At 43.8% G+C, this 20,793-nt stretch overlaps 1 pseudogene; it reads right to left on the bottom strand.

Moving 5' to 3' along the window:
* Positions 1 to 8,868: 8,868 nt before the first annotated feature.
* On the bottom strand, positions 8,869 to 10,925 carry LOC126567314 (uncharacterized; annotated as a pseudogene).
* Between the last annotated feature and the right edge of the window lie 9,868 nt (positions 10,926 to 20,793).

A 20,793-nucleotide genomic window follows, 5' to 3' on the forward strand; every position in this document is an offset into this window, starting at 1 on the left:
TGATGAAAGGAAGGATTTAGAGAAAGGACGTAGATAACGGTGATCGTCCGGATGACGATCTTGTGTTGGTTTAGGGCTGATACCGTTGTAGGGATGCAGAATCAGGTACAGACGCTCGATATGTTGGTTTAGGGCTGATACCGTTGTAGGGATGCAGAATCAGGTTCGGACGCTCGATCGACCGGATGACGATGCTGTGTTGGTTTGGGACTGATACCGTTGAACAGTTTTGATAACTGTATCTATGATTCTGCGTTGTTCCGATAACTCGTGCACGGGCAAGCTCTATTTCAGTGACCAAAAGCGCTAAGCAGTCATTAGTACCCCTGGCTTTACGAAAATCAAACTGAGTACTTGAGAGAAGGTTGTCACAAACTGGTGACCCCGACGTGATGGAGAGTTTGTGGATGGTTAGTGTAACGTTTAGATTTCGGATTCGGAAGTAATACGTACGTCTTGTTGGTTCGATGGTCAAGAAGCAAGAGACTGTCTTTATTCCTAATATTATAATTGCACAAATTGGCTAATTACGAAGAGCCGACGATGGGTCTGGTTTATGCTTGCGGGTCGAGTGCAATCTTCTGTTTCTTGCATGCAATATGCATGTGCATGAGTCGCTACAGTCTTAATGTGTTCTCCTCATCCGAGTACCCACAAGCAGCTGTTGACGTTTCAAACGTGGCGATAAAAATGGGCCACTCTTCGGGTTTACCGGAAAAACACGGTAGCTCCCTGCAGCTTGCCTTTCGAGCCAAAACTTGACTCTGGCTGAGATTCATCAGCGTAGTGCCGAGGCTGTTGCGGTAAGTATAAACACCTTCACTACCGAAATTAAAACGTTGCTCGTTTTTAGACTGCCGCTGCTTACTGATCACTGCACTGTTTCCCGATTGCACTTGCCCCGGAGGCGGGGTGCCCGAGGATCCCGCACTATCGCCACGTCTCAACCAATCTACCATTTTGTTGGACTCACCTTCGTTGTCAACCATGCTGATGAACCCGTTACCGATCCTTCTTGATTCAGCCAGAATCAACTGTTCCTCAATCTCCAGCTCTCGCCTCTCAAGCTCCAGTTTTCGCCTCATCAAATTCCGCATTCGAAGCTCCAAGGCGCGAACGGCTTCACTTGATTCCGCAAGCTGGTCCTCCATTGGCTTCAAGGGTGTAAAACTCTGCGATGGCGTCGGCTGATGGACACCCGAGATGGCCGCTCCAGATGTACCGACCGCCGTCCGCGGTACGGCCCCCGTATTAGCGCCGTTCTGCGATGGCGCTAGCTGTTGAACATTCGCGATGGCCGCTCCAGATATACCGACCGCCGTCCGCGGTACGGTTCCCGAGGGTGAGGGATGTGAAGGGCCCAAGCCTGCTGCGGTCGAGTTCGCGAGCGGTGTGTACCGCGGCGCTATAATTTGTTCTGGACTCTCCGTTGTCAACTGTTGCTGCGGTCCCCTCAGCAACCAACCAGCACTCAACGGTGCATTCGAGGTCGATGGCCTAGCGCGGTCAACGATCTCCAACGACGAGTTAATCGTCCAATCTTCCATGGTGGGCGCGAACGGTCGGAAGTGAGGCGAAACCGCGGCCGGTGCAAGTGGCCTATGGTCCGGTGCTTCCGTTTCAGGTTCCTGTGGCTCGTTCGTTTGTAATCCCGGTGGAAGTGTGTTTTAATCGTGCTGGTGTTCCATAGTGAGAGTGCGTCTGTTAGTGTAATGTGCAACGTACACTTCAACTATTCCCTCTCGCAGTCCGACGTATCGTTTGTTGGTCGCGTTATTTCGGTGTTTCGCGGCCTCAACTGTCTTACGACACGGTTCACTCTAGCACTCGCGTAGTCGCGTAAAATTTCCAGACGTGGAATTTTTTTAAAATGTTGCGTTAGCAACGTACGGTGATATTGCACTTTTATTCCGAAATAATTCACTCGCGAAGTTAGCGTTTTCTTAACTACACTTTATTTTCGTAGTTCTCGATTATATCGTGGTACGGTGTGTGGTGTGGCGTTAAAAAAATTCCACTGTTTTTCGCGCGCGTTGATGTTGGAAAAAAGAGGTCGATGATTCGCCAATTAGCCCTTTTATAGTTTTCCACCATCGCAAATTCGTGGACTTGCGATCCGCTCGATCCTGATTCAAGCGGATCCGCATTCGAGCAGTCACGCTTGGTGTCACGCCTGACATTCGAGCAAAGAATATCCTGAGCAAACGCTTTGCAAATTAAAAACAATATTACTCAGATTACTCAGAATTTAAAAAAAAATTAAGAGCAAAATTTTCCTTCTGAAATTTTTTTCACAATTTTGTCTTGAATCAGACTTCTCAATTTTTTTTTCTCAAAACTCAGATTTCTCAGGAATTTCTGAAATCGCAGAATCTCAGAAATCACAAAAAAATTGAAATCTGAGAGTTTTCAGAAATCTCCAAAATCTCAGAAATTTCGAAAGTCTCAGAAATCTCAGTAATCTCGGATTGCTCAAAGTTTTTTTTTTCAAATCTCAGATTTGAAAAGTTTCTGAAATTTGTAAGAAATCTCAGAAACGTCGGACATATCTGAAATTCCAGGATTTTCTTTCTAATTTTTTTTGCTCAAATCAAAGATTACTCAATTTTTTTGTAAAATGTCAAAATTTTCAGAAATTCAGATTTCTTACAAATCTTAGAAATTTAGAATCCTCAGAATTATCAAAATCCTCAGAATAATCAGAAATCTCAGAATTCTCAGAATTTTCTCCAAAAATTGTTTTAGGCAAAAACATTTTTGTGGATTTTAGTCACAGTTGTTTCTCAAATCTGTGGCTTACTAATTTTTTTTCGAAAATCGCAGATTTCTCGGAAATCTAAAAAAAACTCAGAAATAACACAATTCTCACAAATCTCAGAATTTTTTCATGATTTGTTTTCGCATGTTTTTTTTGGCAATTTTTGTTGCTCACGATTTTTTCCCAGAAATCGCAGAAATCTCAGATTATTAAATGCTTCACGGAAATCTTAGAAATTAAGGAATTCTTAGAAATTTCAGAAGTATGTTCATTTTTTTTTCATTTTTTCTTCACAAAACTAGTTTTCAAATCTTGGACTTCTCAAAAAAAAATCTTAAACCTCAGATTTCTTAGAATTTTCAGAATTTTTCAGATTGCTCAAAATGCTTTTTTTCAAGTCTCAGATTTCTAAGAAATCTCAAAAACATAAATATTCTCAGAATTCTCAGAAAACTCTGATTTCCCAGATTTTTTTTTTTCTACAAAGTTTTGCTCCAACCTCAGATTACTCAATTTTTTTATAAAATCTCAAAATTCTCAGAAATATTAGATTTCTAAGAAATCTTAGAAATTCAGGAGTCTCAGAAATCTCAGAAATCTCAGAATTTTAAGGATTTTCAAAGTCCTCAAAAATCACAGAATACTCTGAATTTACTGAAAAATTCAAATTCAATTTTTTTCTGATTTTTTTTTAAATTTTTCTCAAATCTCAGACTTCGTTATCTTTTCCTCAAATCTCAGATTTCTCAGAAATCTTAAAATTCTCTGAAATCTCAGAAATCTCAGAAATAAAACATATCTCAGAATTCTCAGAACTTTTTTCTGTGTTCTGTGAGTTCCCAGAAGTTTTTTTTGTTTAAAAATTAATTTTCAAATCTCAGATTTTTCAAAATTTATTCTCAAATCTCAGAATACTTAGAAATATCAGAATTCTCATAAATTTCAGAATTATTACAAATTTCAGAATCCTCAGCATTCTCAGAAATCTCTAAATTCACAGAATTTTCTCAAACATTTTTTTCTCAAAATTGTTCAGAAATCTCAGAATCACCAGATTTCTCAGATATCTTAGATTTTTCAGAATTCTCGAAATCTCAGAATTCGTAGAATTCTCAGAATTTTCTAAAAAATTTTTTTCAAATATCAGATTTGTTAAAAAAAAATTTCTCAAAACTCGGATTGCTCAAATTTTTCTCAAAATCTCAAAATTCTCAGAAGTATCAGAAATTTATAATTTTCAGAAATCTCAGAATTCTCAGATTTATCAAAATTATTAGAATTCTCAGAAATCTTAGAATTTTATCAAAAATTTGTTTTATTTATTTATTTATTTATAATTAATAATGACGGTCCAGTGCCGTATTGTCAACACCGCTTGTGTTGAGTAAATTTAATAATCATCTTGATAAGGCATTTCCTCCTTATTCTTTGCCTTATCCCGGGCATACTCGGTATATCAAAAATTTGTTGTTATCAAAATTTTTTTCTCAGAATCTCAGAATTCTTAGAATTAACAAAATTTTCAGTCGTTTCAGAATTCTTAAAATTCTCAGAAACCTCAGATTACTCAGAAATTTTCAAAAAAAAACTACAAACCTGTTTTTAACAAACAAACAAATATTGTTAAGACAGCACATTTATTTGTCTTCATAAAGTGTTCTCCAGTGCATTCCAGCAATGACATTCCAAGCTCACTCTAGTCAACGTCCATTCGAAGGATGATCGACAAGCTCTATCCCGCAGCAGCGAAAGCGACTTCACTACTCACGAGACTGAACCCGCCAAACACCCCGAACCCGACGCCAACGTTGTCAAACTCAATGTGCCAAAACTGGACTGGAGTGGAGAACAACGTACTTTCCACAACGCCTGCCTCCCTTTTACGGCAGTGTTGGAATCGCCCTCGAGTGCTGTTGCCCAGTCATCGGATCACCCGTGGCACTACAAAAAATACACTTAAAACATAGACAACACAACATTTAACAACAAAGGAAGGGGGAAATACGAATAAGGATTGGAAGGATACTTGGATCATTCTGTGGAATCATAGGACAAGACCGTTGTCTCTGGCGAATCGGTGAATGATCCTCATGTAGGGTAGGTCCTTGGTAGCCAACACTTCTCTAATTTCGGTACCCGTTCGTCTGACGATATTCTCGACTGCGCTCAACAAGGAGGGTCTTGCGGTTTCAAACTCCACGCAGGACCACAGAAGGTGATCCACATCGTGGAATCCGTCACCGCAGCCACACACTTTTGTCTGAGCCAGAGTTATACGCTGTAGATGAGCATTCAACGCAAAATTATTCGACATCAGTCGAGACATCATTCGTATGAACGCCCGGTCTACAGAGAGCCCATCGAACCAAGCTCGCAGGGACACTTGCGGAGAGAGAAAAGTTGCTGTGGGAAACGAAAGAACTGCTGGGCCGAGATCGGTCCACAGCCAAGCAGTTTGAGGCGATTGAGCCAAGCAGTTCAATGATTTTGATGGTGAGGAAATCCTGACTCTTAACAGCCTTCGGAGATCTCAGAGCTTCAATAGCACTAAGGCTATCAGTGAAGATGAAGTACTGGTCCGAAGGTCTTGCTGCTATCATCGATAGTGCGTACAAGATTGCGGCTAGCTCTGCGGTGTAAACACTACATGGCTGCCTCAATTTGAAAAATGCCTCGGTGAACTCGCTAAAAACACCGAAGCCAGTGCCCTCCTCAGAGGATGATCCATCAGTGTAGTACTGGCTTATTTGGTCTAAATGAGCAAACTTGTTCATGAAAATACCCGGAACTACCCTCGTGCGAAGATCATTCGGTATGGTCTTAATTTCCTCGCGCATCGAGGAACATGTTTTTAAAATGGAACTGTAGTTCTCAGGAAGGGCAGCACGATTTAATGACTTTAATGAGGATGCACTTGTAGGGCAACAAAATCTTCATAAATCTTGAGGATTTTGCTCTTAGAACCTGTCTCTAGACGCACTTCAAAATTTTCTATTATCAAGGGATTTGATACTGAACAACGGACTAGAAGGCGAAGCGACAGCATTTCAAAACGTAGTTTGAGCGGCATCACTCCGGTCATCATTTCTAGGGACATGTTGTGTGTAGATTTCATGCTCCCTAGTGCGAGTCTAAGACAGCGGTACTGTAGCCTTTCTAGCTTGAGTATCAACGTATTGGAAGCCCAATGGAAGCATATGCTTCCATATTCCAACACGGATAGTACCGTTGTCTTATACAGTCTCAGGACGTCTGATGGATGTGCTCCCCACCAGAATCCTGTGACTGTCCTTAGAAAGTTGATTCTCTTACTGCATTTTTGCACCAGATAGGTGAAATGAGTACTCCAGTTTAGCCTTGAATTAAACCATACACCAAGGTATCGAAAATTGGATGTTGATATCTTTTCACCATATAAAAAGACATCAAGTTTTGGGTCATATAGTCTTCTCTCCCTGTTTTTTCCCGTGTCGCTAAAAGGAGAAAAGACTACCATATCAGTTTTCGTAGCAGAGAACTTGATACCAAGGTTTTCAGACCCTATCGGAAAGATTATCCAAGGTGGTTTGTAAAGCCAGTTGTATTTCGTCGGCGTCTCTGCTTGCAACAGATATAACGCCGTCGTCTGCCAATTGTCTAAGACTGCAGTTTGGCGCTAGACAAGAGTCTATCTCATTAACATAAAAGTTATACAACAGGGGGCTCAAGCAGGACCCTTGTGCTAGTCCATGGAAACTGGTCCGTTTTAACTGCACGTGACCATTGTTGAAATTCGTAACTTTATCCGACAAAAGGTTGAATAACAAGTTATTCAACTTTGGTCCCAGGCCCGCATTTTCTAACTTTTGACTCAGTTTGTATGGAGAAACTCAGTCAAATGCCCCCTGTATGTCAAGGAAGATAGACCCCATGTTCTGCTTGCGTGAGTTAGCGAAACTATCACTTCGGATTGTAGAGAAGTTAAGAGAAACGAAAGCTTCCTTCTTCTAAGGCGGTTAGGCTGAGAGTGCCGTCCTTTTGCTTTATTCCGATTTAAATATAAGTTTCGTGTTCAAAAGGGATCGAGTGATGAAAGGAAGGATTTAGAGAAAGGACGTAGATAACGGTGATCGTCCGGATGACGATCTTGTGTTGGTTTAGGGCTGATACCGTTGAAGGATGCTGAATCAGGTACAGACGCTCGATATGTTGGTTTAGGGCTGATAGCGTTGTAGGGATGCAGAATCAGGTTCGGACGCTCGATCGACCGGATGACGATGCTGTGTTGGTTTGGGACTGATACCGTTGAACAGTTTTGATAACTGTATCTATGATTCTGCGTTGTTCCGATAACTCGTGCACGGGCAAGCTCTATTTCAGTGACCAAAAGCGCTAAGCAGTCATTAGTACCCCTGGCTTTACGAAAATCAAACTGAGTACTTGAGAGAAGGTTGTCACAAACTGGTGACCCCGACGTGATGGAGAGTTTGTGGATGGTTAGTGTAACGTTTAGATTTCGGATTCGGAAGTAATACGTACGTCTTGTTGGTTCGATGGTCAAGAAGCAAGAGACTGTCTTTATTCCTAATATTATAATTGCACAAATTGGCTAATTACGAAGAGCCGACGATGGGTCTGGTTTATGCTTGCGGGTCGAGTGCAATCTTCTGTTTCTTGCATGCAATATGCATGAGCATGAACCGCTACATCACATCCTCCTTTCTTTAATTTTTTCGTGGTTGAAAAATATTTCTGCCATAACGGGTTTTGTACGAAGGCTGTCTAGGGGTTATTACTTTTTGGTAATGTACGTAATGTGTTATTACTTTTGGGACGCAGGGCGTTACTTGAGTCTTTAGGAGGATCGCTAGGTTCACTTAAGAATGCTGGTTTCAGACGATCTATCGAGATCGCCGTTTTCCTACCCTTAACTTCTACTGTGTAAGTCTTTTTTCCTCTTTTACACACTTTGTATGGACCGTCATAAGGGGGCGTGAGGGACGGTCTGACGTTATCTACGCGTACAAAAACGTGATTACAGAACTGCAGGTTAGCATTTACAAAGGCCTTTCTGTTAGTGTTATGGTTGGACGTTTGGGTAGGTTTCACTCTCTTCATGATCTTTCTCAGATTCGTAACAAATTCAGGTGTTATATTAGGGACTGTACCGCTATTTTCGAAGTATTCTCCAGGCAAACGCAAGTTGGTACCGTATGTCAGCTCGGCTACCGTTGCTCCGAGGTCGTCCTTAATCGTGGAGCGCATTCCTAACAGCACTAACGGAAGTGCTTCTGTCCATCTGGTTCGATCATGGGAAACGAGGGCGGCTTTCAATTGCCGATGAAGACGTTCTATCTGACCGTTTGCCTGTGGATGGTAAGGAGATGTTTTTAAGTGGTCGATACCCAGTGTTTCGGACAGCTTTTTGAATAGTTCGCATTCAAACTGTCTGCCGCGGTCGGTGGTGATTTTGGCTGGCACTCCAAATCTCGCCACCCAGTGTGCGATGAATGCCCGGGACACCGTCTCTGCTGTTATGTTGGGTAAGGGGACTACCTCCGGCCATCTGGTGAATTTGTCGATCATTGTAAGGCAATAAAAATTGCCTTCCGAAGGAGGTAGAGGTCCAATCAGGTCCATGTGTACGTGGTGGAAACGTTCTTGTGGCACGATGATTTGCTCCGGTTTGGTGATGTTGTGCCTTGCTACTTTGTTTCTTTGGCACTGAATACAGGTGGTGACAAAATTCTTGCAATCTTTCCGCATGGATGGCCAAACATATCGCTTAGTGATCAAATGTGTTGTACCTCTGACGCCGGGGTGCGAAATGTTATGCATTTTGCTGATGATTTGCTTGCGAAGTGTTTTCGGGACTAAAGGACGAATATCAGGGGTTGACACATCACAGTACAATTTGCCTTTTCTCGATGGAAGTTCGAAAGATTTCACGCGGATCGTACTGCCTGTGGGAGGGTTTTGAATAAACTCGGTGATATCAGCATCCGTTCGTTGCAGCTCAGCCATTTGGTCATAGTCGATAGGTTCGCAAATTATTGCTTCAATCCGGCTTAACATGTCTGCAACGTTGTTACCTTCCCCTGGAATATGACGAATATCTGTCGTGTATTCGCTTATGAAACATAATCGACGCTGTTGTGTAGGGTTAGCACGTTCGGGTCGTTGGAGGAAAGCTGTCACGAGTGGCTTATGGTCGGTGTAAATGCAAAAAACACGTGTTTCGATAAGGTCCTTAAAATATCGCACTGACTCGTACATTGCATATAGCTCGCGATCGTATGTGCTAGCCTTCTGCATAGTTGGTGTCAGCTTTTTTGAAAAAAAAAGGCTAGGGGTTCAAGGCCATTGTTGGTTACCTGGTGTAGTGCCCCTCCAACTGCCACATTCGACGCGTCTACGTGTAAACAAAGATTTGCTTGGGGTGATGGGTGTGCAAGGAGTGTCGCATTCGCCAAATCTTCCTTGCATTTCACAAAGGCTGCTTCAGTGTCGTCATCCCATTTGAGCGGTGTGTGGTCATTCTTAACGTTGCCTCGAATCATTTGTTGCAGGAGTTGTTACTTGCTGCGTGTGGAATAAAACGTCGATAGAAATTTATCGTTCCAATGAACGTTTTTAACTGCTTTGCAACCTTTGGGCGTGGAAAATCGAGGATCGCTTGGATTTTCGCTGGATTCGGTTTGATACCCTCGGGTGTGATCGCGTGACCGAGGAAAATGACTGAAGATTTCCCTATTTGGCACTTGTCCACGTTGATTGCCAAACAGTTTTCTCTCAATCGTTGAAAAACCGTTCGAAGATGTATCTTGTGTTCTTCTTCATTCGACGAGGCGATACATAAATCATCGATATACGGGAACACAAACGGAAGATCTCGAAAAATAGAATGAAGGTGTCGTTGTAGTGTTTGGCCGGCGTTTCTTAATCCGAACGTCATATAACGAAACTCGAACAAACCGAATGGGGTGGTAATCGCTGTCTTCGGTATATCCTGTTCCGCAACAGGAATTTGGTGATAAGCTCGTTGCAGATCTATCCAGGAAAATATGCTTGTGCCGTGTAGTATATTGCCGACGTCTTGAATATGTGGTATCGGGTATCTATCCGGTTCGGTTATTGCGTTCAGGTTCCTGTAATCTCCACATGGTCTCCACTTCCCATTTGATTTTTTAACCATGTGTAACGGACTGGCCCATGAGCTTTTAGAAGGTTGACATATAACTTCTTTCATCATAAATTTAAATTCTGCCTGGGCTTCTTGCAGCTTGTCTATTGGTAATCTACGAGATTGGCAAAAAATGGGTGGACCTTTCGTTAAGATTTGATGAGTTACGTTCGATTTTGTCGATCGGTTCTTCAGATTGAGTACCGTAATATCATTGAATTCTCTTAGTATTTGTGTGAACGTATCTGAAGTACTGCATGCGGCTACGGAGAGCGTTGCTGTGTTTGTTGTGTTCTTAATCAGTTTGTCGCGTTTGATATCAACCAGCAGGTCAAAATGTTTTAGGAAGTCTGCTCCTATTATGTGCGAATCAACATCTGCGATCGTGAAAGGCCAGGTGAACTGTTGCTTTAATCCAATATCGAGGGTGATATTTTTAGTGCCATAAGTGGTGATCTGGCTACCATTTGCGGCAAAAAGTTTCCGTGTCGGCATGTGGTTCATCCTTTCTTTGTAGGATGGTGGAACAACAGAAATCTCTGCACCCGTGTCGATAAGGAATCTGTTGTGAGTTCGGTGATCATTAACGTAAATGCGATCGATATTTTCGTTCTGCTCAGGGGACATATGGTTCAGCGTGATGCTGGTATTTTTTTCATGGTGAGTAGTGCTTGAGTTCGGTGGTAAGCTGGTGCTATGTGTAGTGCGTGATTCGTGGTTCAATATGCGTGGCGTTCGATTATAGCTGGTGCTTGTGTTATCGTATGCATTGGTGAGAGTGTCGGGATAATGGGTGTCTCGGAGAGAGAAACGCACTATTTTTTTCGGGAGTAAACCGGCAGACGCTCTTCGAAAAAAATGCACTTAGTGGAAGTATCGTTCGGATGCTCTTTCTCGCACTTTTCGGCCTTGTTTCCATGACGATAGTGAAACCAACAGAGCCATCGGCGCGGTGCTCTCGATGGTATGCGTGATCGTGATGAACTCGGAGTTCGTTGGTCCCATGACGGCCTCGACCCTGACGCGTGTCGCTGCCTGGATCGGGATGGTGTATGTGTGTCTCGGTCTGAGAAAGAGCAGCATCGATCAGCTGATAAAACTTCATCTAAGCGTCGGGAGAGAGCTTCGATGCGAGCCTCTAATGTGCTTATGGTTGCACATGCACTTGCACTCGTATCGCTTGTACCGGATGTTGCATTGCTCGGAGCTTCAAGGATTTTGTCTGCTACCTTTGCTTGATCGTCTAATGAAACAGACTGCATGGCGGCGATGATTGAACGTGCGGTGGTTGGCAAAGCCCGGAGCCAAATATTAGAAAGGACATTATCGGAACATCCTTCTCCGCCAAGACGGCGCATCTCAGAAAGAAGCATACTTGGTTTCCGATCGCCTAATGAGACGCCGGAAAGTAGACTAGTTAAGCGTTGGTTTTCTGTGGGCCGAAAATAATCCAAGACGGCATTTTTCATGGTGTCGTACCTATTGGACGTTTCCGATTTATTGCATTTTGCGATGGCGGAATGAAAAAACTTAGCGCGGGTGCCAAGTGCAACGATTACTGCGTTGAATTTGTGTCGATCTAGCTTGACGCCATTTACGTAAAAAGCTGCTTCCAAACAGACGAACCACGTCTCGACGTCTTCGGAATCGAAATCCGGAAAGTTGATTTTTGAATGCGTTACAGCGATCTGACTTTCCTCCTCTTTCGGCTTCGTTACCGTTGGTTCAATCATTGTAGCAAAAAATAGGCCGTGAAAGTTGAGAATACGTTATATTACGCGTAAACGGAGTTATTATTCTCGTGGGTCACTTAAAAAACGCGACGGTTCTGTGAAACGTAAAAAAGTGTCCTTTGCGATCGCGGTCGATCACTACGCGGTTTTTTTGGTTTTCTCGCACGAAATTCACTTGTTCGGATAAAATGCTCGTTCAATCGGACGGTCGGGGTCACCAGTTTGTGGATGGTTAGTGTAACGTTTAGATTTCGGATTCGGAAGTAATACGTACGTCTTGTTGGTTCGATGGTCAAGAAGCAAGAGACTGTCTTTATTCCTAATATTATAATTGCACAAATTGGCTAATTACGAAGAGCCGACGATGGGTCTGGTTTATGCTTGCGGGTCGAGTGCAATCTTCTGTTTCTTGCATGCAATATGCATGAGCATGAACCGCTACAAGACTGCAACGGGCGCTTAAGGGCAAGGCACTTGAAGCTGTGCAACCAAGTTTGCTTCATGTGTCTAACCTAGCTAGTGTGATCGATACACTGCGCATGCTTTTTGGTCGCCCGGATATAATCGTCCATTCGTTGATCCACCGAATACGCCAACTGCCTCCGCCACGTATAGAGCGTTTAGAAACACTAATTGACTTCGGGATGGCGGTCCGCAATATGTGTTCAACTATATCTGCTTCAGGGCTAGAAGAATACAAATGCAATGTGGCATTAATGCACGAGTTGGTGGAAAAGTTACCGCATGTGCTTCGGCTTGACTGGGCGCGACACCGTATGCAGTCGAGCTCCGCGACACTTTCGGAGTTTTGCAAGTGGACAGAGACTCAGGTTAAGGCTGCAAGTCTGATAACTTTGCCGTCTCTAGAACCGAACAAGGAGAAAAAAGGCGAAAATAGAAGTAGAACCCATCACATGCATGTGCATAAAGCTACGGAGTTAGATAGTGAAGGGAGCCAAATTTGTCTGCTGTGTGAAGGCACTTGCGTTGACCTGTCGCAGTGTGAGCAGTTCAACAAGCAAAAGGTAAATGATCGATGGGCAACTATACACAGACTGAAAGCTTGTCGCAAGTGCCTGAAAGCGCACACCTACAGCTGTAAGGGAAGGTAAGCTTGCGGGAAAAATGGTTGTGAGTACTTGTTCCGTCCGCAACGGATATTTCAAATCCATCAAAAGAACATGTCATCCCCACCGGAACGGAATCATTCCGCTCCCGTTGCCACATAGCGAAGTGGTGTGAGTAGAAGAGTAGAGAGAAAAGATGGAGTGTGATTTCCGAAGCGTCGCAGTGAACACGTGTGTACCGACAGAGCAAAAGAAAGAAAATACAGTCCACAAAGTAAACCAACTTTATGTTTTGGCTAATTGATTTTGGTCCGAACATAAATTTGGTCCGTCCGAACCGGATTGAAGTAGTGAAGACCGCCAACCTCCGGCTCTATGAAGTGTTTTACTGCGACCCGTCATCCTCCGGCTCTATGAAGTGTTCTACTGAAGACCGCCATCCTCCGGCTCTATGAAGAGTTCTACTGTGACTCGCCATCCTCCGGCTTTATAAAGTGTATAAACTGTGTATCCGCCATCTACCGGCACCGTGAAGTGTGAATTGTGAAATTATAGTTGAAATAGTGAATCCGCCATCCTCCGGCCCTGTGCATAGTGACGCTTCAATCCGATTGCGTCATATTATTGAATCGTGATAGTGTTGAACCAGAGAATCCGCCATCTTCCGGCTTGTGAATTGTGACGCTGCTTCCCGATTGCGTCATCCCGTCGATTCCTGAATCCTTGTGTTAGTTTGTGATTTTCCAAGATCCCAAGCAAACATTTTGGAGGATCGCCTTAACTACTTCGTAAAAAAATGTATATCGCGCTCCCTCGCACGCCCGCGTTAGGGTCTACAGGTATCGTTGTGTTGGTGCACATGCCGAAATTGACCACCCGTTTCGCACGTTTCATTCCTGTCATACCTTAAAGCAGCTAGGTATATAACCATAACCGTACCGCACCTCCCCTTGTGCTTCCATCGATGACCATGTATTTTTTCCTGGCGACTTTTTTTCTTTTTCTTACTACCGGGATCCGAAACCGCGTATCGTGCGCACTGCTTACACTCATTATGCAGCGTGTATTGAGCTTGCTGCGCCTGATGCACCTGCAGCGCCAGCTAACATATGTTTTGGTTTTTCCCGAGCATAATTAGGCGTTTAGTGTTTAGGCAATAAACACTGCTTTAAATACTGATGCATTTTGTCAACAGATTTGAAATTCGATTCGTGGTTCTGCAAGTCAAGTTCATTTTTCGAGTGATATTGTAATTTGTGAACATACGTAATATGTCGAACCTTAAACGTGCTCGTCAAACCGGTAGTTTCTATCGCCGTGTAGATAAGTTATTGAGACCAAACTCTGTGGATGAGGATGCTGCAGAAGCAGGACCGAGTGGACAAGGATTGTCGCAAGAGTCCGAAGTTAAAGATTCACCTGTAGAGCTAGAGCACCTGCAAGAGGATGTGGATTTTGAACAACTTGAAGGAGAAGATACGGCGAGCATAAACTACATCGATATCGACGACGGTTTTTCCCGACGACAGCGATGTGGAAGATGAAACTACCCTAACCGTCGAGAAACTTTCCATCGTAGACGGCATCCGTTTCTGGGCATTATCGACTAATGCTACTCATACTTCGATCAACTTGATTCTGCGAGTATTTAAACGGGACCTTGGGCAAGAAACGATGGTCAGCCCAACAACGCATGAAAATTTCAAAAGCTCTGGAAAAGTTGCTTTTACCTTCCGAGATCCATTGAAAAGTGCGCTCCATCGATAGTGCGCATTTCTGGAAAGGATCTGAATACGCTTCTTTTCTCCACTATGCCGCTATAGTGATACTAAAGGAACACCTTCCAGACGACATGTACAAACACTTCATGTTGCTGTTTTGTGCCGTAACGTTGCTGTCATCCACCGTGTACAAGCAGAAGTGGCAGCTGGCAGGGCAGATGCTGGAAAAATTTGTTCAGGATTTTGCCACTGTGTACGGCGGACAGTTCATGAGCAGCAACGTTCATAACCTGCAGCATGTCTATGAAGAAGTGGCACGTTTAGGGCCCTTACCCTCCATTTCCACGTATCCTTTCGAAAACGAACTTCAGCACTTGAAGCGTCTGCTGCGAAGTGGATGGAGAAATTTGGAACTGGCCGTTAACCGACTTTCCGAGTTGAGTGAATTCCGAATGCCTCGATCGCAATTTATGAATTATCCAACAATTAAGCAACACGGAAAAACAGTGACTCTCTACCTTCGTCAAAACTTCATGTTGCAAAATACAGAGAGAAACTGCTGGTTTCTACTTAAAGATCAGGAAATCGTGCAGTTCAGTACAGCGACGATAGAATTGAGTGATAGAATCGACAGCCTGTGCATCCGAGGCCGAATGATTAATCTAAAAGGTTTAGTGTTTGACGAACCGTACGAGTCTAGCGAAATGTACATTTACAAAGGATGCGCTAACACTTTAGGAGGAGCGAGCGTGGAAATCCGTTACAATCAAATATTTTGTAAGCTAGTTGCTATACCAACTGGTAACAAAGACGAAATAATATTTATTCCCTTACTGCACACGATAGTACAATAAAACATTAAAAAAAAATTCTTTGCACATCAAAATCTTGTTGGTTGTTTTCTTTATTGAAACATCTTCTTCCAAACAACGCAATGAATCATGGATATTCATATTGTTGGAAATATACATAAAGCGTAAGGAAAATATTTAGGAATTTATCCTGCCATTACACGGGAACATATTTAAAATAGCAAAACTGGACAATTTATAATTAGTTAATTTATAATTAGATAACGATTCGGGAACCTGGGGCAGTGCTGGGAACATTCTCCTTGTCTGCATAAATGTAAAAAAGAGAATAATGAGTTAATGAAGAAATATTTTAACTTAAGAGTATTAGTTTGTGAATAAACAAGTTAAGCTTACCTATGTTTTGCCAAACAATAGACGAAATGCCCTGGCTATATGTTGGCTGGTTAGACATGATGCTGAAAGTAAAATATTTTTTAAAACAGAAATTACATGATTTCTTTGCACCCGCACGCATGTATCGAATTGCCACCCATTACGTTTCATACATTGATGCTATGCTCGCATTCGATGAAAATGTATTGATGCCAATGCATTGAAACAAAAAAAAATTATCAGCGCGCTGGTGACGCGGGACACGCGCGCGCTCTTCGCCTTCGCCTTCTTCCCCCCAACAAGTGTCTCAGACGGAGTAACGCCAGCCGCCGCATATTTATATAGCAATCAAATTGCTAACAAAACCCAATTTTAACACCCGACAGAAGAGAACCATGATAGCTCAATCGTTAGGGGCGTAGACGCAAAACATGGTAACTTAAATAACTTTTCACTACATACGTAACTTATAATCTACTTTCTACTTACCTTTGCAGCGAATATAAAAATTAATCTGGATTCGTACGTTATCACACGGTGCACACACTAAACACATAAAAACACGATGGGTTCAAGCTAAAGAATGTAGACAGGCGACATACATATATCATAGACCGGCCCGTATGTTAGAAGAGTAAAGAACACGATAATCTACCGATAATCAATCTATCCGAATGAGATGCAAGAAAGCGAATTACATAGCACACACCAAACACCGAGTAAAAGTACATACGACCGATGAAATACTAGGAAATGACAAAGAAATGCGAGTGCCGAGTAAGGAGAAGGTACAAGGCAAAACAGAAAAAAGGGGATCGCACTATCCCTCTAGCCTAATGCGAACAGCTGTTTTTTGGGGGATCTACCTGATATTTTGGAGGATCGTTTCGGGGATCACACATACACACGCATTATATATAACCCTCGTTTATGTGTTGTCTCGTATGCATCCAAGCGGCACTGTATCATAGGGTTAGTGCTCCCCATGTTTTTACTTGCATGTGTGTTAGTATCCTCCAAAAAAGTCTGACTTTGCTTGGAAAAAGCGGGGATTTTTTGTCGACCGAAATTCCTCCAAAAGTTCCTCCAAAAAACAGCTGTTTGCTTACTTGGGATCCTGTGAAAAAGATTATTTGCACGATGCCACCCAAGTTGCAAATCCTCCGCGCACCGCGTACACCCCGTGCGACGCGTGTAGCCCGCCTCCAACGCGCCGCTCCTAGCATGTCCAGCACACCTCTTTCCTCCCGCGTCATACAAGTGGAACCTTCCGTGATTGTCCCTCCAAGTAAAGAATCCAGCGTAGAAAATAATGTTACTGTGAAAGTATCACCGGAGGTAGAATGCAGCGCATACATGTGTGACTTGGCGTTTCAGGAATTGTCACGTATAAACCATGTGCTTACGCAGAACAAAGCCGAAAAAGACACGGTATCGTCAGCGCAGTGCAAAGTGTTCCGCAGAAAAATAGATGCATCGTATGATGAATTCGACAAGCACTATGGTGAGTTGGTAAAACGTGTTAGTGTGAGTGAGCGTGCCAAGCATGAACTAAGATTCCGTGAATTCCGATCCATCCACGAAAAGGTCTTGTTGGAATTAGAATGTTTTGAGGAAATCCTACTAGAAAAGAAACCAACGCTTGCAGGGTTTTCCAGCAACGCCGTTCCGCCCATTGTAGTCCATGCACCGCTCCCTAGACCGATTCCTTCGTTCAGTGGAAAATATGAAGAATGGGAACGTTTCAAGACCATCTTCAAGGACGTTATCGATAAATCAAACGATAGTTCACGCATGAAGCTATATCACCTGGAGAAAGCATTGTGCGGTGAAGCGGCAAAAGTGATCGACGAAAGAACAATCAACGAAGGAAATTACGAACGTGCATGGCAACTTCTAACCGATCGATACGAAAACAAAAGGCGTTTAGTTGATATTCACATCCATGGTCTGTTAAACCTAAAGAAACAGCAGCACGAAAACTACGAAGAACTACGCTCACTAGTTGAAGAGATAGACAGTCATATCGAGAACTTGAAATACCTTGGAGAAGAGTTTACCGGACTTTCCCGTGCAATGATTGTTTATCTCATTGCTCAAGCTCTTCATCCTGAAACGAAGAAACTGTGGGAAGGTAGTGTCGCCAAGAATGAACAACCAGGCTATGAAAAGACCATGTCGTTTTTGAAAGATCGTGTGTCCGTGTTAGAAAGATGTAAGAACCCTGTTGCAAGCACAAATGTCAGAGAAAAACTGATTAAAAAACCAACAACAAAGAACCATTTTTTTGCTGCAACCGTTTCTGACCAATGTGAGATTTGCCATGGAAACCATAAGAACGTTCAATGCTCGATTTTAACCAACCTGAATCCTACCCAACGAAATGAACGAGTCCGAGCCACTGGTTTGTGCTTCAACTGCTTGCGAAAAGGCCATCGTATTCGTGATTGTCACACAACCCATCCTACGACATCCAGTGTAAACGTGCAACCGATGGCATCACAGTCCCGCCCAAATAGAACCATGAATAACCCTACCATCGCCGAGCATCCTGTGCCCTTCACATGCTCATCGAACGTCGCCCAAACTTCCAAGACTGTGTTGTTGCTCACTGCTGTCGTGAATGTGTATGATAAGTGGAATATGCCGCATCTCTGCCGCGTTCTGTTGGATACTGGCTCACAAGTCAATTTTGTGACCGAAGAGCTAGCTCATCGTCTTCAACTTCCTGTGAAACCAGCTAACGTTCCGATTACGGGTATTAACGCGCTACGCACACTAGCCCGTGATAAAGTGGAGTTGAAAATAAGATCACGTGTCTCCTGCTACGAAGTGAATCTCGAGTGTTTGATAACCCCTAAAGTGACCAGTACCATTCCAACATCCAACGTGAACATCGACCTTTCGCTGTTACCCATCGGAACCATGTTGGGTTGTTCTTTGAAATCCTGAGGCCGAACCAACTTGAACTTGCAGCCAATATGCCGATGCTACGAGAGACACATTTCGGATGGATCGTGTCAGGAACCGTTGAAGATCCTCAGGAACACGTTTCCACTCAGCGATCCTGTCATGCATCGGTAGAAGATGTCGAAGAAATGATGCAAAGGTTCTGGCAAGTTGAGGAAGTTCCAAGCGCCTCTAAGCTTTCCAAGGAGGAGCTAGATTGTGAAGCACATTTCCTATCTACCTACCAACGAGACGAAACCGGCAGATTTATAGTCAGACTACCCTTTAACGAAAGCTTGGATCAACTAGCCGACAGTCGAGCACTCTCCCTAAAACGGTTTCTGATGCAGGAGAAGAGACTGATCCGCAACACTGAGCTACAAGAGCAGTATAAAACGTTTCTTGAAGAATATGAAGCTTTAGAACACTGCCGAGAAGTGCGTGAGGAAAATGATCCTCCAAACCGTCAAGTCTACTATATGCCGCACCACGCAGTTCTCCGTCCATCGAGTTCCAGTACCAAATGCCGCGTCGTGTTTGACGCCAGTGCTAAGCCGTCACCATCCCAACTGTCGTTGAACGATGTACTTCAGGTTGGTCCTGTTGTACAGAACGACCTGTTCTCTATCGCACTGCGCTTCAGGAAATTCAGGATTGCCTTTTCTGCCGACATTAGTAAGATGTATCGCCAAATACGCCATGCCGAAGATGACCAACGATTCCTGCGAATTTTCTGGCGAAGTGACCCGGCGCATCCCATGCGAGTTCTTGAACTGTGCACTGTTACCTATGACACAGCTTCCGCGCCATACCTGGCTACAAGATGTTTGGTACAACTTGTAGAAGAAGATGGTGGTGCCTTTCCTTCAGCGTCCCGAATAGTGAAAGAAGAAACGTACATGGACGATGTACTTTCCGGAGCATCATCAGTGGAAGCTGCAATCGAAGCGCAGCAAGAACTGAAACAACTCCTTCTGCGAGGTGGCTTTCCGATCCACAAGTGGTGTTCCAACTCAACCGAGTTTCTCGAACAAATTCCCGAAGCAGACCGTGAAAAGAAGATCCAGAATGCTGAAAGAGACATCAATGAGACCATCAAGGTGCTAGGTGTGTCTTGGGATCCGAATGCAGACACACTATCCGTAATGCATCCTACCAGCCCGCCAACGCCAACTGATCCTGTGAAGCATCATGTCACCAAGAGAATGCTGTATGCTGCCATAGCCAAGATGTTTGACCCTCTTGGATTAGTATCACCCGCTCTGGTACTAGCCAAGCTTCTGACGCAACGAGTGTGGAAACTCAAAATCAGCTGGGACGAGCCGGTCGACGAAGCAACACATCGAGAATGGCAAGTATTACGAACATCGTTTAATCATTTGAGATACTTTTCTATCCCTAGATGCGTCACGTTTGATGGAGCCATTGAGTACGAGCTGCATGGATTTTCCGATGCCTCGTGTACTGCTTATGGCGCCTGCATCTATGTGAGAAGTATATTCCCAGACAACTCCGCCAAGCTTCAACTACTCACCAGCAAATCGAAGCTTGCGCCGTTACACGACCTCTCCATCCCTCTCCAGAGGGATGGAGAGGCAATTTGCAATTTCGAATGATCCTGCAGATCCTCTGGTTATAACTCCGGCCCATAACCTAATCGGACGCCCGCTAACGGCTCTTGCAGAACCGTCCTTGGAGAATGTTAAGGCATCCCGATTGTCCAGATGGCAACATCTACAACTGCTCCGTGAACATTTCTGGCGTGCCTGGAGCCAGGAATACTTGAACACCTTGCAACCACGTAAGAAGAATCTTCAAGCAACACCTAACATCCGAAAGGGAATGATCGTACTTCTCCAGGATCGCAACCAGCCACCGATGAAATGGAAGATGGGTAAAGTTACATCCGTCTTCCCTGGTAACGACGGTTTAGTTCGAGCCGTCGATGTGTTCAGCGGAGGATCTACCTATCGTCGCAGCATCAACAAGATTGCGCTGCTACCAATTGACGATAATACGCCCGTTCCTAACAGCCAACCATAAGTATTGAGTTACCTCAACGGGGGGTGTATGTTCCGTCCGCAACGGATATTTCAAATCCATCAAAAGAACATGTCATCCCCACCGGAACGGAATCATTCCGCTCCCGTTGCCACATAGCGAAGTGGTGTGAGTAGAAGAGTAGAGAGAAAAGATGGAGTGTGATTTCCGAAGCG

This window comes from Anopheles maculipalpis, chromosome 2RL (assembly GCF_943734695.1).
Source record: "Anopheles maculipalpis chromosome 2RL, idAnoMacuDA_375_x, whole genome shotgun sequence".
Classification (NCBI taxonomy): Eukaryota; Metazoa; Arthropoda; class Insecta; order Diptera; family Culicidae; genus Anopheles; species Anopheles maculipalpis.